This window comes from Camellia sinensis, chromosome 6, assembly GCF_055761805.1.
Source record: "Camellia sinensis isolate YWXY chromosome 6, ASM5576180v1, whole genome shotgun sequence".
In the NCBI taxonomy this organism is placed as follows: domain Eukaryota; kingdom Viridiplantae; phylum Streptophyta; class Magnoliopsida; order Ericales; family Theaceae; genus Camellia; species Camellia sinensis.
Genome location: NC_138966.1, coordinates 140,710,499 through 140,725,164, shown reverse-complemented (window position 1 = coordinate 140,725,164; position 14,666 = coordinate 140,710,499).

Sequence of the window (14,666 nt, the reverse complement as noted above, 5' to 3'; positions counted from 1 at the left end):
AAGTGAAAAGAAATTGAAAGAAATAGAGAAAAATGAAGAGAAACTCATTTATCTTATAAGCCTCATTTTCAATCTTTCCAAAAGTGGAGAGATTGAGAGAGAAAAGAAATCACTATTTTCATAATACTAATTTTGTCCCTATAAAAATAAAAGAAAAAAATTTATTAAAAATATAAAAAGGTTATTTTGGTAATATAATATAATATAATTTCTTTTATTTTCTCTTTAATGAAATCTAACCAAATAAGAATGAGAAAAATCACAATCATTCCTTTTTTTTATTTATTCATTATCCAAACAAAAAGGAGAGAAATCACAATCATTTCTTTTATTTTCTTTTCTCTTATAACTTAAGTAATCATTTCTTTTCTTTTCTTCCCTAGGTTCCCAAACATAGTGTAATAGTCTTGTAGTCACATCTTAGGGTAAGGGAAAAAGTAGATGAGTGGTTCAACCTGATACAGCAGTGGTGACTCATTTAGTTATAATATAACTTTACTAAGAGCATCCGCATCAGTCTCATGGCTATGTATAACTAGTAAGCTATAGAAACGTTGCTCCATCAAACTCACCAAACTAATTCTATGGTTAGCTATTATTTATATTTGCTACAGTAACTCAACAACTTTGTTGAGCCACTGTTTATTGGCTATTCTAATTTTTATTATATTTTCTGAAGCAAAACTGGGCCAAAATCTTTAAACCGGTCGTCTACCAGGATGCCCTCCCAGATATCCTCCCGGATGTCCCATGAGTGCCTATAGCAAAAGAAAGAAAATGCCCAAAATTAGCCTAACCGGTCAACCGCCTGGTCGTCCGCCCAGTCGACCTCCTTGTGATTGTGTTGCTGCTATTTGCTTGTTGTTTGCTACTGCTCTGGAACTAAAATCCATCATATATTTAAATTGAAAAAAATAAAAGAATAAAAAATAATATTTTAATAAAATAGAATTTTAAAATAGAGAGTTTGATGGAATGTGTACATAAAAATAGGCTAGCTAAAATACAAAAGTGGATTTTTGGTTATAATTTGGCTCAAAATTTGCTGAGGCTGATGCGAATGCTCTGACAAATTAACATCCTACAATCTTGACAAACAAAAAAAATAAAATAAAATATGTAGTACATGTGAGATAAAATTGTAAGAATAAATTTCACTTTGCACTCTTATATTTGGGCAAACTTCACTTTATCCTTCTGTGGATTAGATCATATGTAATTTACCCCTATATGTTTCAAAATGACCACATAACCCCCACGTGATTTGTGAACTAAAACGCATACTAACTTTTGTTAATAAAATTTGTGTATTGATATTTATACCATCTTATTTTTCCTTTTTACCCTCATCTTTATCACCAGTCATTCATCTTCTCTCACATTAACTAGCAACCTATTTTTCTTCCTTCCTAGACCCTCGTGGTCATTCATCTCCTAACCCTAATCATTATCGTCGTTTCATTTCCCATCCCCAACCATTGCTGCAGCCTCATTTCCCACTCAAACTGTCGTTGTTGTCTCCTTTTCCATCCCCAACCATCACTGTCACTGCATCTTCCATTCCTAACCATCGCCACTGACTCATTTCCTATCCTCGAATTTGTTATATTAAACCTATATATACATACATACACAAAACAATGGCAAGTAATTATAGTCCTTTCTAATTCATAAAATATATATAATAATTGTTTATGACGATGGGTTTGATTTCTTTGTTCAATTTTTCTTTATGGTTTGTGAGTTTTATTACATTATTCTTAATCCCAATTGTTTGTATCTCAAGTGTTTTTCATTAGCCATTGTTGCAAGTACGGTTAAAAGAGAGAAGAATAAGATTTAAAAGAATAAAAGAAAGGTGTAGATAGAGAAACAATAGAAAAATACGAGAAATGTCATTTTATGTAATTTCAAAGATATAGAGCGGATATTTTCGTATTTAAAATTGACCTATACTCTCTAGGGGCGTGTGGCTCTCCCATTCTATCATCTTTAACGGAAAAAATTGACGGTGCATTTTAGTCTATAAACCATGTGTAGGTTATATGATAATTTCCAAACGTTAGAGGTGAACCGCAAATGGCCTAAATTAGAGAGGGGTAAAGTGAAGTTTACCCCTTATATTTTATATTTAATCTTATTTTGTTTTTTTGGCTTTTTAATTGTTCTAGTTAATCGATAAATTATTCAATTTTAAAGCAATGCTCCATTCTATTTATAAATTAACATTTAACAATTTGTCTCCTACAATTATAGCACAAAAAATAGTTAGATCAATAACTACTCATTTTGAGCACCACCTAGATTTATTGAATAATTAATCCAGCTAATCCCTATATTTTGAGTCAAGTTATAATTAACTTCATTTTTATAATATTATTTTTTTTTAATTAAAATAGTTACATGATAATTGTGGGTGTTGATTTTCGACTACACAACAAAAAATGGGGAACTTAGTTGGAGGACACCGGCGGAATAGATTAAGCCCAACAACTTGCACAAGAAGATGAGAATCTAGCGGTGGTTCGTCCACCCAAGGGCACTCCGACGATCAAGTCAGTAATCAATATTTCTCCCAGATAACAAATTGTGCTTAAACTCATAAATCACTATTCACAGTATATTACACATACCTAAGACTCACGAGGGTGCCCAACTTTTATCGCTAGCACTGACCTGATCCCTTTAGAAGCCTAGCTTCAGTGGACTCAGGCTCAATGCTCATCCAGGTCCTTCAGCTAGATAGAGATAAACTCTTCTCGAGCCTTATCTTTATTTAGACTGAGATCCTTCTATGTTCTAGGACTCTTGTCCCTTATCTGCTTATCTCGGATTCCAGTATCTCCGCAAATAACCTTGGCCTAGCGAAGATAATCTCAGCAACATGACTAGGCCACGTGCCACCTCGGTTGATACTTCGGCATCACCTTAGCCACGTGCAGTCATTCGCAAAATACTTCCTCACAACTGCCACTAGGTTCTATTACCTCGGCAACCTGAGGTGATGGAACCTATATCACTTGTCCAACCAACACGTTGGCTCAAAACTGAGATATCACTCTAATCGAGATCATGACTCGTCGGCTTCGAGTAACTAAGATTTAGTTACTCACTTTACTAAGAATCAAGAACCAAGAATCCAGTTCTTTAAGTATCTCAACCGATATGGCTTATCTAGCTGAGGTTATGACCTCATTATTTCAAGAATTTCAAGAGTTCTAACTGCGCATGAGTTGTCACACACAGTCTTTCTAACCGTTTCCTCCACGTGTCCCTCAGCTATTGGCTCGTACCTAACACGCGCCATCAAGTTACGTCGATTCTGCATACACCGCCTAACAAGAACGTCGTCCAAGGTTAATCCATTACGGTTTGTCATCTTTTCGTATTTTTGACAAACTTCCCCCTCTCTCTCTCTTTCTTTGCCTTTTCACTTCTCATTTCTTGCATTCTCTCTATGTTCAGACTTTCTCTTTCTAAATTTTCTCTCACTTCGTCATTTCCAAATTTCTCTAAACTCTGTAACCGTGCTTCGTTCCCTCTGGCGAGCTCTTCATTGTCTGGTCACAGTCGTCGTCATCATCCAACTCCGGCGAACCTCATACCAGCATTCGCGTTCTCAGCCCTATTCAGTAAGTTTTTGACTTCTTTCTCTTTAATTTCAGCTTTCCATTGTTCTGAATATGTTATTTCTTTGCCATATGTCTATTCTGTTGCCATTGAATCCATTTTCATAGTTGTACTCTGTTTTTTCTTCTATTATGAATCAATTTCTTGTTCTTGAATCTGTTTTGTGCATCATAATTTGTCCCTGAGTTCTAGAATATTTGTATTGCTTATAGTTCTTGCACACCGCCTTGCACACATTCACTCAATGCTCACGAATTTTGTTTGTTCGTGTGGGTATATCTGTTTTCTTGTTCTTTGTCTTATTCTTGATTTCTAAATTATATTTCTTTTCTGGTCTTCTTGCTTCATTTTCAGATCCTTGCATTTGATTATTGTTTCTGCATAAACCTTGGTTTGGGATTTGATTTAGAACCCTGCTCTTTAGGAAAACTAAAAGAAAATTCTCCTCTTAATCTTCAAAAACCCTCAACCTAGTGCTCTCTAGGTTTTAGCCGAAGTCTTCAGACTTATATCAACCACTCTCTTCTGAAATCTAGTACCAATTACATCAAGCCGACATCATGGACATGTTTAGGTGGAGAGTAGACACCCTAACCAAATTAGAATACTTTAGGCAACAGTTCTCCATTCCAGCCAACGTTTAGCTTAGGTTAGCTGGAGAGGAGGACTCTATCATGCTTGGAAAGGATTACATGCCCTTTCCAGTAGTTTCCATTATTGAGGGTGGAGTCCGGTTTCCCCTTAACATCCTCTTTAGGGAAGTCCTCCATTGCTAGAATAACCCTATTCAATATCGAATACTGCTACACTATGTATGGCCTCAAGACCAACACGGGTGACACGTACTACCTCAAGCCAAGATCTACACAGTACAAGTTGATAGTAAACATTCCAGACTCCAATAAAGGTGCCGCAGATGACTACCTAATTGCTCGAGCAATTGGGAATTCGCGCTAGATGATGAACTCCATATTTTCCTATTGCACCGTGAAGTGTTTAGGGATGACAAAAGTAAGGACTTAGTCTCTCCCCAAAGTCCCTTTCCTAGTGTCTCTTCTAACAATTCTTTTATTTGTCTATTCTAATGTTCTCCTTTTGTCTTTGCAGCTCTCCCTCAGCCAGAGAAAAACTTTCGTCAATCCTACGTGCCGAGCAAAGACTTGACTCGACTTCTTAGCCTACAAATTAAACTCCGCAAGGCTCCAATCCTCCTCAACTACATCCCAATGTACTGAAGCCCCCTGCCTGACATTCTTCGCAAAAGCAAGTCTCCTCCGTCTACCACAACTCCGCCAGTCACTTCATCACCAAGGCCAGACTAGGCCTCCACATCCGATTCAGCAAAGCAACCATCAACTTCTGCCCTCTACTTGATTCCTCCATCCCAATGCCAGTGCCGACGCTGAGGTCCCCCTAACGCCCCAACCGGAAGAACTCACAGACGTAAATGCTAAAGTTTAGTCTCTTCTGCCACAGATCCCTCTAACTCTCCTATTGCCCTGCCAGTAATTCATTTTGTTCCAGAGTTACCATTGCCATCATTACCGACGAAATGGGTCATACAAAAATTGTTACCAAGGACCTGCTCACTGACATCCCTAGCATGGTGTCAGTCCATTATTCTTTTCCCTCTCAAACCCAACCCAAGCCCACAGTCAAAAAGGTAAAAAGAGCTAAGACAAAAGCCACCGCCACAGAAGTTGAGTCAGAGGACATTGTGCCAATTTCCAAGTTGGCTGAAATCGAAAAACGTTCATCTAGAGCCGAAAAGAGGCCTGCCGAGGAGGAATCTTCTGGGACACCTTCATCCAAAAGGCCGAGGTCGGAGGGCGACGCATAACCTGGTATTTTTCGCTTCGACGAGCCCTGGACCCCAACAGTCATGGCCGGAGACCGACCTTTACTAGCCAGGGACAATGCGCTCAATGATGTGGAAATCAGAGCTGCCCTCTCTACCGCCGTACTCTTACTGGCCGATATTAACCGAATAGCCGAGCTGACCGAATATGAAAACTATGCTTTGATGATGCATCACTGCATTTTGGTAAGTTTGTATACTTTGTTTTTTTGTTAAATTTCAACTCTAAGTTTTGTACATAACAAATTTCTTGTGTTTCTTTCTCTTCTTGCAGGCCATTCAGCAGGGTCACTCATTCGTAATTAAGGTCGAGGCGTTCAAGAAGGAGTTGACGAACAAGACAAAGGAGGCTGCCAAGATACTCTCTTCATTGAATCAAGCCGAAGCTCCCATCCGAGGTCTGTTGGACCAAGCTAAGGCTGTCAAAGCGGCCCAAAACAAAGCCGAGGCTTGCGCTAAAGCCGTAAACAATGTTGTCGGGGTCGCTACGGTCGAAGCAAAATAAGCAATGGAGAAGATGACCCAAGCCCAAGACAAGCTTTAGACTGCGTTTGCCACCAAAGAGACCGACCTCAAGGCTGCCGACGAGATGGTCTACGTCAAAGAGGTAGCCAACGTCCGTGATGCTTACAAGAGGCAAGTCAATTAGGCGTGCAACAAGGGATACGTCTATGGATGGGTGGTTGCTTTGAAAGAGCTATTCATTCCCGATGTCTTGCCTCTTCACGACATCAGCCGACTTGCTGTGTCGTTTTCTTTTACTTCAAGCCAATTCGAGGACGAGGCTAAGGGTAAGGAAGACACCGAAGTTGACAAGGCCGATGACACAGTTGCTGAAGTCGAAGAAGATAAAGCTGCTGGGGTCAAATCCCCAACTCTGAATGGTCAAGTCCTGGACTTGACTCAGGATGAGGAAGATAATGAGGTCTCCAAAGATATCCCCATAAAGAAGGCTACCCAAGAGGCTGAGATCCAATCCGCCGAGAAGAGTCTTGACTAGACCTTACTCGAGACCGACACCGAAATTGAAGCCGAAAAATTTGCCCAGCTGATTGCCGAGGTTGAAACAACTCCAATTGCCGAGGCAGGACAGTATGAGGAAAACATTTAGAAACTTATATACTTTGAATTTTTTTCTATTTTCTTTGAACTTTTTGTCATGACTCAAACTCGTCCCCATGGGTTAGTATCGTAACTAGCCAGCAATCCTTGGATTACCAAAGGCCTCTTTCATTTAAAACTTTTATATACATAAGAGTGATGCTGAGAAACATAACCTTTACATATCACTTCTAGTAGCGTATTAACAGACATCATGTCCAAAATTTGACAAATAAACAAAGTCTGACATGGTTATACAAAAACAACCACAATCTTGACTTCAATCGGAACCTCCTCGGGAGGCACAAAGGTTGGTTGACAAAAAGGGGACATAGGCCCTCAATTCTGGGCCTGGTCACGTGCCTGCTCATCTACATACATGATATAAATAGTGAGCTACAGCCTAGTGAATAATAACAGAGTAGAGACTTTAATGAATAATGCCCATAACATATTTCAAGTCTCATAGTAGATCAGGATCATAATTAGATAGCGGAATAGAATCATAATCTTGTCCATATTCAAACCAGGTGTGGTACATCCATTAGCACAAACATGTCTTTTTGGTCAAGCATATCAAGTTCCATGAAGGAACCTCCAGTACCGAGTAACTTATCTCATATATGGGCCACGGTATTATTTCTCTCGGGTGAGGGCCTGTGCCACGGTATTATTTCCCTAGGCGAGGGCTTAGGCCTCAATATTATTTCCCCCGGGCAAGGGCCTGGGCCACGATATTAACCCCCGGGCTAGGGCCTCATGACCATAAGCCACAGTATTATGTCCCCTGGCGAGGGTCTTTGCTAAGGATACCACAATTACGTTTCAAAGGAAATTGGACAATCATTCATTCACACAAAACATAGCATTTCAGAAACTTATCATCTCATATCGTCAGAAAATAATTACAGTTAAACATAACTTTATAGAGTTATTACTCATAGATAATTGGTAGCTCCAATTAGATGGCAAGGTGGGCAATTCACTTATCTTGAGGCGCGTGACCTACATAACATGATAGATACATATGCTGAATACACACGCTTGGTTTGAACATAACTTATTTCGTTGTTTTTAGTATGTCTGTAGCCTTTAACCTCGTTATGAAGTCCTAATCATGGCCTAGGAATACCTAGGATGGAATGAGGATACAAAACGTACTTGAAACACTTAGCCAAAAATTTGCTGAAACAAGGTCCACGCTCGAGCGTGGCTTTCCTCGCTCGAGCGGACATGCATGAAGTGAAGGTTCGCTCGAGCGTGACTTTCTTCGCTCGAGCGGACTGTAAATTTTAGCAAAAATACTGGATGCAAGATTTTCAAGCTCGACAGATGCTCGACCTCCGCTCAAGCATGAGACTCAGACCTTCGCTCGAGCGTGAAGTCCCTCACTCAATCAGACTGTAAAACATATGAACCTCTATGTACATGTATTTCACGATCGAGCGTGACTTACGTCACTCGAGTGGAAGTGCACGCACTCAGAGTACTCGCTCGAGCGTAAACTCCCCCGCTCGAGCGTGGGTCAAATTTCTGGAATTTCCAGGTTTGATCTCCAAGCTTCAAGTCCAAACCAAACACCTCAAACTCAACATTTTGGGGCCAAAACTTTAGTAAATTCATAAAAACTCATAAAACAACATGTTTAAAGGATCATTTCAAGAAATCATGGCCCAAAAGTATGCCAAGTGTACAAAATTCCAATACAAACTTTATGTATGACCCATAAACAAGACAACATGCAATCCATTGAACTTAACCTCCTCAAAACATGATCAAACTTGGCAACTTGGTAGAAACATGATGAATTCTCAAAATATGAGTGAGGTGAACACATGCATGAAAGAATTCTTTGAAATTATGCTCAATTTGTGGAGAAATGGCATGCATGCATGGTTTGGCCCAAGTTTACTCAATTTTAGTGTAATTCCCCCATGAATTCTCTTATTTTACTAGTAATCTTGTAGAATCTAATTCAATTGCTCATTAAAGGGTTTAATTCCTTACTTAGAGGCTTGAGTCTACAAGAGTTGAAGTTGAGATCCTCAAATCTTCTTCAATTGACAACAATTGCTAGCACTTCTCTTGATTTGAGCTCAATCTCTCAAGTCTTGGACTAATTCTCCCCACTCTCTTTTCTCTCACGTTTTTGTGCAAGAAAGTAGAAATCAATAGTGTTAAAACATGTATAAGGTGTAAAATGGTTGTAAAAGCCCACCCAATGGTACATATGTAAATAACTTAAGCTAAACTAATTAACATTAGTTATTCTAATTTAATCATTCCAAATCGACTTTTAATTAAACTTACCATAAAATCCTATAAATCCTAATTAACACATAAATTAAGTAAATTTCTAAATCGGATGCCGATAAGGCCTTCAATTCGCAAATCAAAACTAAGACGTGAATAGATCTTTCTACGTCAAACAGATATGAACACAAAATGATGTAATGCACATATAATCGACTCGGGATTTCTTCTTAATTACTTATTTGGCATACTTAAACATAGGTTAGTGTTAATCATAGGTCGGGGTTGTTACACTTTTTCTCTTTTCAGTGCTTGTAATCTTTTTTGTGTTAAACAATGTTAGCTTCATTTTGGCTGACGTGCCATCCTTTTGTAATCGAATAAATCTTCTCCTTGAATGCATGCTTTATTTTTGTCTAAGTGTTTGAATGCTCTCTTAATGTATGCTCACTGCCTTTTTTCTATGCCTTGTATGTTTCCATACTTGGAATATTAATGCAATTCTTCCATGTACACCTTAGCTGTGTAATCACTTCGGGTTAGAACGCATCTAACATGTAACGCCTTAAATCCATTTCATCTCGAGTGCACTTTTAGTTGGTCACCTCGGACCAACTTACCTCGGAGTTCACATTTTGCCGTGATCTCGGCCAACGGGCACTTTATAAGGAATTTTTTGAATTTCAACAAGTATTGCTTTCTTACTTGTACTTGTTGTCTTTTAAAACTTCATCCTTCTAACCCCTCTAAGCTTGACATCCTAGTTGGTTATCTCGGTTAACAAATACCTCGGGTATCTCCTTATTTGGTTATTTCGGCTGATTTCAACTTGTAAATTGTTGTCAAAATTTCAACAAGTGCCAAGCCTATTCCTCATTCTTCCTTCCTGCCTCCTAATGTGAACTTAAGTTTCTTTTAAGTTCATATTAAGCATACATCTCCGATTTTTGTCAAAGTCTGATTCAAACAAATCTTAATCCGACTAGATCAAACTTAGTTCAACTCTAGCATATGGAAAATGTTAATTTAACTCTACCATATGGGAAGTCTAAGTTATTTGTCATGTTTCATTCGGAAACATCGCAAACTTAGTTCAACTCTACCATATGGCAAGTGTTTAATTTAACTCTACCATATGGCAAGCCTAAGTTATTTGTCATGTTTCATTTAGAAACATTGCAAACTTAGTTAAACTCTACCATGTGACAAGTTTTAATTCAACTCTACCATATGGCAAATCTAAGTTATTCGTCATGTTTCATTCGGAAACATTACAAACTTAGTTCAACTCTACCATATGGCAAGTGTTTAATTCAACTCTACCATATGGCAAGTCTAAGTTATTCATCATGTTCACCATGAGAACATCATCATAAGACTTTTTCAGTCCTATCGCACAATTGTCAACAATAATATATTAAAACAAAATCAAGCTAGGGTTTTATTAAAACTTCGGCTAATCACATAAATCTCTAAAAAAAAAAAAAAAAACTAATGATAGAAAAACTTCAAATTAAAAGTATTCCAGGGTCTTGGAAACTCCTTACCATCATTGTCTTCTAGCCGATATGCTCCATTACCGGCAACCGAGATGATTCTGTAAAGCCCTTCCCAGTTTGGGCCAAACTTGTCCTCCTTAGGATCTTTCATTTTGCCGACGAATTTTCTAACGATGAGGTCTCTAACCTTGAACTCCCTTGGGTTGACCGTCTTGTTGTAAGCCTTAGCAAGCTGTTGTTGGTATGCCCCCAACCAAATTGCTGTTCTCTCTCTTCTTTTTTTCAACAGGTCCAGATCTCAGGCCAAGAATGCCTCGTTGGTCCCATTCTCCACTCTCTAGGCTCTAATTCTAGGGATGTTGACCTCTAGTGGGATGACTGCTTCAGTGCCATATGCCATGGCAAAATGGGACTCCTTAGTTGATCTTCTCGGCGTAGTCCGATATGCTTACAGTACATTGGGTAATTTCTCCATCTACTTGCCTTTGGCTGTTTCCAGCCTCTTCTTGATTCCATCCAAGATGGTCTTGTTGGATGCTTCTGCCTGACCATTGCTCTGAGGGAAGCTAGGATTGCACAAAAGCTCTTGATTAGCTTACTGTCAAACTAGGTATCACTATCTGCTACTATGGCCCTTGGGTTTCCAAATCTACTGATGATGTTTTCCCAATGAAGTTCTTCACATTAATATCTCGAATCTTTGCAAAGGGGTTCAATATCTACCCACTTTGTAAAGTAGTCTATGGCTACTAACAAGAGCTTTCTCTGTCCAGTTGCCTGGGGCAGTTGTCTTACTAGGTCCATGCCCCACTAGGCAAATAGTCAAGGACTAGACACTAGGTTCAGGTCTACTACTAGTTGATGTATCAAAGGTGCAAACCTTTGACACTTCTCACATTTCCTCACATAGGTTTCAGCATCCTTCTGCGTGTATGACCACTAATATCCCTGGGATATGGCTCTGTGGGCAAGTGACCTGTCCCCTATATGGCTTCCACAAATTCCTTCATGGATTTCATAAAAGAAATCTTCCACCTGTGAGGGGTGCACACACCAAAGTAGAGGTCCAGTGAAGGATCTTCTGTACAGATGGCCTTCTGCTGACAGACAGAAGGTAGCCGACTTCAACTTGGTTTTGTGTGCCTCTTTTCGGTCGTCTGGCAATCTGCCATCTCTGAGGGACACAACTATGGCGTCCATCTAGCTGAGACCTATTTTCACACACATTGTTTTGTACTCCATTATCAGAGGCTCTACACTTGATCCTCAAAATAATCAACCATTATCGTCTTAACCTCACCTGATTTCATAATGCTGGCTAGGTTAGCCAAGGCATCGGCGTGGCTATTATCATCTCGGCTAACCTGCTGTAACTGACAATTTTCAAACAGTGTTAGTAGCTTGACAACCTTCTTGACATAGGCTATCATCCTTTCATCTCGAGCTGCATACTCGCCCGTTGCTTGATTCAAAATAAGTTGAGAGTCACAGAATACTACCACTTCATCAGCTTCTATGGCTGCTGGTAGTTCCAGTCCTTCAATCAGTGCCTCATATTCTGGTTTGTTGTTTGAGGCCTTGAACCCCAGACGAATAGATTGCTTAATCATTCACCCATCTGGCGATACCAACACCACTTTTGCCTCCGCTCCTTGAAGGTTTGAACTTCCATCGACAAAGAGCCGGAAGGAATCGCCGATGTAGATATTGTAGGGCTTTGGTTTCTCTTCCTTCTTCTACGCTGCTAGTGTGTGGTTTTTTGGCCCCAGTTGGGTTTCCTCTTTGCTCTTCTAGACATCCTAAGGCGCGGCTCACTGGAGCCTGCCTTGGGATGGCACCAGGAGTGAACTCAGCCACAAAGTCGGCCAATACCTGGCCCTTGATTGCTATTCTAGGCCTGAACTCCAAGTCGTGTTGGCCCAGCACCACTGCCTATCTAATTATTCTACCTACCAGATCTCCATGTTGCGACAGAGACTTCAGGGGATGCTCAGTTAGCACCATAATCTTTTGGGCTTGGAAGTTGTAATTCAACTTTTTAGAAGCCATCACCAAGGCCATAGTCAATTTTCTAGGGGCAAGTACTTAGTTTCTGCACTTGCTAAGGTTTTACTCACATAGTATACTGCTTTTTATTCTCCCTCTTCTTCTCAAATTACCATTGTACTTACTGCGTGGTCTGAAACTGCCAAGTATAGGAACAATTCTTCTCCAGGTATTGAATTTGACAGAACTAGAGCTGTTGTCAAGTACCTTTTCAAGTCGGCCAAGGCAACTTCGCACTCTTTTGTTCACAAAAAATCTGTGGCCTTTTTTAACAATTGAAAAAATGGCTTGCATTTATCAGAACTTCGGCTAATAAATCTATTCAGGGTCGCTGCCTTGCCGGTCAAAATCTGGACCTGCTTAGCTGATGTCGGGCTCTTCAAGTCAAGAATGGCCCTGATCTGATTTGGGCTTGCTTCAATGCTCCTCCTGGTCACTAAGTATTTTAGGAATTTACCAGATCCGACTCCAAATGCACATTTAGAGGCATTGAGCCAAAGTCGATATGCTTTCAGGATATCAAAAACTGCCTGTAAGTTGGTCAGATGGTTCCCAATTAAGTTCTTTGGTCTTCACGACCATATCACCGATGTAGACCTCTACTGTCCTCCCAATCAGGTGCTTGACCATCTTGGTCACTAACCTTTGGTAGGTTGCTCCTGCATTCTTCAACTCAAAAGGCATCACTCTGTAACAATAGAGTCCTTTCGGGGCAATGAATGTCGTCTTCTCTTCATTTGGGGCATACATTGCTATCTAGTGGTAGCCTTTTGTATGTGTCCAGAAAACTCATCTTTCCATGCCCCTGAAGTGACATCTACTAATTGATCAATCTTAGGCAGTGGGAAACTGTCCTTAGGGCAAGCCTTATTCAGGCTGGTGAAGTCCACACAAATCCTCCACTTGCCGTTCTTTTTTGTTACTACCACTGTGTTTGACAGCCAAGTAGGGTAGTTTACCTCCCGAATGGCCTGGGCTTCCAACAGCTTGTCCACTTCCTCCTCGATTGCCTCCACATGTATCAATGTCGGTCTCCTTGCTAGCTGGATGACAGGTTTAGCTGACCTGTCTACATTGAGCCTATGACAAGTGACCTCGGGGTCAATGTCAGGTATCTCATAGGGCGTCCAGGCAAACACTTCTATATTTGTTCGCAAGAAAGCCTCTAACTCCCTTTCCTCCTCCTCGACTAAGCCTGAGTCGAGAAGGAAGAAGTGCTCTTCATTAGCTTCTTGGACTAGAATCTTCTTCAAAGCTTTCTCACACTTGTCAGTTGGTTCTCTGTCGACATCATCTAGGACCTTCATGTCCCTATCGTCAATTTCTACTGTCTCTACCTCTCGCACATTGCAGGTGGACTTCATTGTTGTCATGGAGCAATTTTTGGCCAACACCTGATCCTCTCTGACCTCCTCAATCCCATGTTCGGTTATGAATCGCAACAGCTAGTGCAATGTTGAGGGAACAACCCTTATTGTATGCAGCCATGGTCTACCCAGGATAACATTGTAAGGGGAGGGGGTGTCGATTATTGTAAACTCCGTGCTTACCTTTTTGGTGCCTACCTGCACCTCCAAATTTGTGGCTCCTAGAGGCCACGCCGATGTTCCGTTGAATCCAACCATCGGTCTATTGGATTGTTTCAGATCATCTGGGTGAAGACTAAGCTCCTTGTAACATCTGACATATATGATGTCACAAGAATTGCCTTAATCAATCAGTATGCATCTCATCTGGCACTCTTAAATCTTCAGTGTTATTACCAAGGCATCGTTGTATGGATATTGCACCATTTCTAGGTCTGCCTCAGTAAAAGAAACCATTGGTCTTTGGTACTCATTTGTCCTAGGCTTCTTTTGCTGGACTTGATACACATGCTGCAGGTGCCTTACTCTCTGAATTTTCCTACGTATATTTTCATTGACCTTCGAGTGAATCACATTGATCACCTGAGGTCCATCTGCTTGCTACAGTGGCGGTGGTAGATGTGGTGCTGTCGGGGCTTGGAGTAGCCTTGCTTGTTCTTCCCTTGTCCTAGCCTTATCTACTAGGCTTCTTAGGTGACCCTGTCTGACCAGATCCTTCAAGTATGTCTTCAGAGCCCTACATCCTTAAGTCAAGTGCCTATTCTCATTATGGTAAGCACAATGCTTTCCAAGGCTCTTTTTCATAAACTCACCATGGATTTTCTTCAGTGCTCTGTAATACGGTTGGTTCCTGATCCTTTCCAAAACTTTGTAGACCACAGTGGTGATTGCCTATGCAGCCCTCAACCCTGT